We start from the raw sequence: 4,912 nt of genomic DNA, 5'->3' as shown, positions 1-4,912 counted from the left end.
AAAAAAAAAAAAAAAAAAAAAAAAAAAAAAAAAATTGTTGTGCCTGTCTCTTAATTAAAAAAAAAAAAAAAATTACCAGCTCACACCTGTAATCCTAGCACTTTGGGCGGCTGAGGTGGGCGAATCACCTGAGGTCTGGAGTTCGAGACCAACCTGACCAACATGAAGAAATCCCATCTCTACTAAACAAATACAAAATTAGCTGGGCGTCCTGGCACATGCCTGTAATCCCAGCTACTTGAGAGGCTGAGGCAGAAGAATTGCTTGAACCCGGGAGGCGGAGGCTGCAGTGAGCTGAGGTCGCACCCCTGCACTCCAGCCTGGTCAACAAGAGGGAAACTCTGTCTCAAAGAAAAAAGAATGCAGTTCCCACTTGCAGGCATTTGCTTATTCTTACCTTGTGGCTGGTAAGGCTCTATTTCTCATCTAAGGCAGACCTCAAATATCCTCTTTTTTTTTTTTTTCCCAGAGACAGGGTCTCATTCTGTCACCCAGCCTGGAGTGCAGTGGTGCAATCATAGCTCACTGCAGCCTCAATCTCCTGGGCTCAAGCCATCCTCCTGCCTCAGCTTCCTGTACAGCTGGGACTATAGGTACACACCACTGCACCTGGCTCTCCACTCATTTTCTTTTCTTTTTTTTTTTTGAGACAAAGTCTCATTCTGTTGCCAGACTGGAGTACAGTGGCACAATCTCAGCTCACTGCAACCTCTGCCTCTCTGGTTCAAGTGATTCTCCTGCCTCAACCTCCCAAGTAGCTGGGACTACAGGCACGCGCCACCACACCCAGTTAATTTTTTGTATTTTTAGTAGAGACGGAATTTTACCACGTTGGCCAGGATGGTCTCGATCTCTTGACCATCGTGATCCACCCGCCTCGGCCTCCCAAAGTGCTGTGATTACAGGCATGAGCCACCACGCCTGGCTCTCCACTCATTTCTAGTGACTAAAAGGATGACTTTGGTCCTTGCCTCAGTCCCTTGTGACAAAAAATAATGAAATCTACAGGAACGAGGGTCTACATACCTGAAGCTTCTTAATGCATCTGTGAGGTGGGGATGGGAGAGACCAGGAGTGTCTACAGAAGGCACCTTTGTCCTCTTTCCTTTGGAGGATCCTAAATTATCCTTCCCAATTTGCCGTGAAGAAAGACCAGGCCCTTCTCCAGCTGCCTCTCCCGGGCCTCAGGGTCCTCTAGCTTCTGCTGTTTTCGGAATTCACGGCGGATGGAGGCAAAGTAGAAGTCTCGATCAGTGTAGCGAAGCTGTCGGCCCTGGCGCAGCAGAGCCCGATAGAGACTCAGCACCGCCTCTCGGCTCCACGGGGCCATGGGGGACTAGCAGGGGCTGGGTGTCACACTATAAACAGAAGGAAAGACAGACAAGCCTAGTATCAGGATTAATAACAAAAGGACCTGTAGAGACTATGTAGTGAGTGGTTTTTAATCCAAGTTCCAGAGACCCCCTAGGTCACCCTATGACTTAATGGCAAGGCTAGGTAGGACTAGAGACCCCCGCCTCTGGATGCCCATTCTGGGAACACACAGGTTGTGGTTCGTCAGGGCTCAAATCCTGGCCCTGCCACTTATTTGCCGTATGACTTTGGGCAAAGGACTTAACCCCCGCTGACCATCAGCTTCCTCACTTATAAAATGAAGATTAGGATATTATGGCAATAGTACGCACCACTTAGGGTTATTTTGAGAGCTGTGCATGTAAAGAACAGTAATAGAACTTCACCAGAGGGGGTGGTCTCAGAGGGTTGAAGACAAGCACTCAGCCATGCTTGAATCCCAGCACCAGCACTTACGAGCTGCATTACCTTGAGCGAGTCTCCTAATGTCTCTGTGCCTGTCTCAGTTCCTCATCCGTAAAGTGAGGATAAAAATTGTATTTTGCCCATGTGGTTGGCATAAGCACTAAATGAGTTTAATGTATGTGAACATGTTTAGAACAGCACTTGGCACACACTAAACACTCTTATCAATAGCTATTATTAGTACCACCTGGCCAGGTTTGTAAATGCTCAATAAATATTACATTTAAGTATAAACTACCACTGCTTTCCTTCAGTAACAATAAACCCTTACACCAGCCTATTTGTAAAGTGCTTTGTTGCCCACTATCATTTAAACTATCAGTCTAGGAGGTGGTCAGGGTTCTTAGGAACAGTTAATACTTATTGCATTATATTGCACTATATACATGTGCAATACTCTTTTTTTTTTGAGACGGAGTCTAGCTCTGTCGCCCAGCCTGGAGTGCACTGGCTCGATCTCAGCTCATTGCAACCTCTGCCTCCCGGGTTCAAGCCATTCTCCTGCCTCAGCCTCCCGAGTAGCTGAGACGACAGGCATGCGCCACCACGCCCAGCTAATTTTCGTATTTTTAGAAGAGCCAGGTTTCACCATATTTGCCAGGATGGTCTGGATCTCTTGACCTCGTGATCCACCCACCTCTGCCTCCCAAAGTGTTGGTATTACAGGCTTGAGCCACCCCACCTGGCCCATTGTGCAATGTTCTAAGCGCTCACATAACAACTCATTCTGTCAGCTACCCTAGGGTCATCATTACCCCATTTTAAGTGGAGGAAACAATCTCCCAGGCGGAAGAAACTTGCCCAGGGGCCCACAACTCTCAAGGGGAGGGCTGCACTCCTCTAGAGTCTGCCTGCCTCTGGAATGAGTTACCCTTTGCTGGAGCCGGACCATGTGTACAGTACTTCTGGGTACTCCACGAACTTTCCCAGCACAGCGCTTGGCACATACAAGGAGCTCAAAATTACATTTAACGAATGAGGGAATTTCACAACGTCCCTATGTGGAAGAAATGATCACCTTAGTTTCAGAAATAAAGAAATGAGATCGAGTGGCGGAGGTATTTGGCTGGAAAAAGATTGGACTTTGGGCCCAAAGTCAGATAGCCCTTGGCCTCCGGCCTTGCTAGCTTCCTGCGCAAGCTTGAGCAAGTCACCATCTCTGTCCATTTTTCCTCAACTGTCTAAGAGCTCCCTCGGCCCTAAGGGCCTCCCGATGCAGAAAATCAACAGGACAAGTGTCTGATGAGGTAAAAAGCGACTGTCACGGCGAGGGCTGTAACTACAAGGTCGCTGGGCGAGTGGGCAGCTGAGCCCCAGCCAGTCCGCATTTCCCCGACCCTGGGGGCCGGGCCGGGGGTAGACTGGCCTGGGGACCCGGGAGGACTCTGAGGCTGGGGCGGGGCGGGGCTACCGAGGGGCCTCCCAGGGGAAAGCCCAGGGCTGGATGGGGCTAGACCCCGGCTGCAGGCCGGTATCCTGGGCCTGGGCCGCATGCGGGGCGCCGGCAGCAGCCTGAGGGGAGGCGCTGCGAACTCCCAGCCGCTCACCCGCCGCGGGTCCTCACTCTTTCTCTCACTCACCCGCAGGCCGCACGCGCTACCACTCCGCAGGACTCGCCTCTGGCCCGGTACCTCTCTCGGGGTCACCCATCAATATGGCCCCTTCACTTCCGGGACACGACCTTGCGTACGGAGCTGCGAAGGGGCTGAAGGGAGCACGAGGGCGGGCGGGGGCTGAGGGACTTCCGGTCTCCCCCACGCTTTCTCTCGGGCCCCGCCCCCTATTCATGGTTCCGCCCCACAATCCTGAGCCCCGCCTCCGTGTCATCCGTGTGTGACGTCACCAAGGGACGGGCCTGCAGAGGCCACTCGCGCCCCGCCCCCAGAGGACCCCTGTGTCCGGGTCCGGCTGTAGGTATTGGGGAGGTTCCGAGCTGGCAGACAGAGTCAGAGGATAGGACAGGCTAAGGGGCCCTCACCTGCTGACAGCCCCTTAGCCTATCCGGGATGCCTGACCAGCCTCCTGCACCGTCTGCTGATCTCTAGCTGGGGCCCTGGGGTACCTGAGGGAATTCTAACAATAATATTCAGACCTCTTCCAAACCCATTTTCTCAGATCGCCTTCTTTCCATCCCTCCATGCTGTTTCCACTCTCCAGGCCTCGTGGCTTTTGACAAACTCCTACCCTTCCTTCAAGGTTTACCTCAAATGTCCCCCTCCACTGGGAAATCTCTCCTAGCCCATTCCTCGCCTCCCTCCCACTCTTCTGCCTTCTTTAGGCCCCACAGAAATGTCTACACACCTTAAGGCTCTTAATTTGTTCAACAACAAAATATATTTATTGGCACCTAACATTTGCCAGGCACTGTGATTCATCCATTTGCTTCTCTGTCTGTCACTAATTTTGAGGACAGAGGCCGTGTCTCTATGGAACCCCCAACCCCCAAGTGCCTCCCTCAGTGCCTGGCTCAGCCAAGCCAGGGCCTGGGGCTTTGGAGTCCAGGGCCACCGCTGGCTCCTAGTTCCACCACTTAGGGACAGCCACCCTCTGCCAAGTTTCCTAACTTCTCCCAACCTTGGGGCTGTGGTGAGGATTTAAAGGTGATATCTACCAGGAGAGGGGTGGGCAATTACAGGCTATCTGGCTATCTGATAAAAGGACAAAAACCAGGAGAAGAACTTTGCAGGGAAGAGCATTTCAGGATTGTCCCCAGATAAGCCCTTAAGCTAGCTCAGCGTGATCTAGGAGCAGCAGGGAGAAGGCCATTGCTTCTGCAGCCAGGTGAGCAGGAGCTGGCAAAGAGGCCAGAGGGGAGGCCCTTACCCTCTTACCAGAATAGGGAGGGAGACGGTGGGTACAAAGGAGCCACAGCAGGGTTTGGAGCCAAGGAATGCTGATATCTGACTTCCCTTCTTTTTTTTTTGAGACACAGTCTCGTTTTGTTGGCCAGGCTGGAGTACAGTGGCACAGTCCCTGCTCACTGCAACCTCCACCTCCCGGGTTCAAGTGAGTCTCCTGCCTCAGCCTCCTGAGTAGCTGGGATTACAGGTGCGTGCTACCATGCCCAGCTAATTTTTGTATTTTTTTTTAATAG

At 52.0% G+C, this 4,912-nt stretch overlaps 1 protein-coding gene across 2 annotated transcripts in view; it reads right to left on the bottom strand.

Moving 5' to 3' along the window:
* The window catches only part of MIEF1 (mitochondrial elongation factor 1), a 15,784-nt gene extending 12,142 nt beyond the window's left edge, over positions 1-3,642 (bottom strand). For both annotated transcript variants that reach the window (XM_032267126.1, XM_032267127.1), the window contains exons 1-2: positions 3,399-3,642; positions 1,027-1,358 (exon numbers count right to left, since the gene is read on the bottom strand). The gene's annotated coding sequence lies outside the window, so the exon portion shown is untranslated. The remainder of the gene's footprint in view (positions 1-1,026; positions 1,359-3,398) is intronic.
* Between the last annotated feature and the right edge of the window lie 1,270 nt (positions 3,643-4,912).

This window comes from Sapajus apella, unplaced genomic scaffold (genome assembly GCF_009761245.1).
Source record: "Sapajus apella isolate SASKATOON/1434 unplaced genomic scaffold, GSC_monkey_1.0 scaffold166, whole genome shotgun sequence".
Classification (NCBI taxonomy): domain Eukaryota; kingdom Metazoa; phylum Chordata; class Mammalia; order Primates; family Cebidae; genus Sapajus; species Sapajus apella.
The sequence above is the reverse complement of the archived record's forward strand: the minus strand, read 5'-3'. Positions and strand labels throughout refer to the sequence as shown.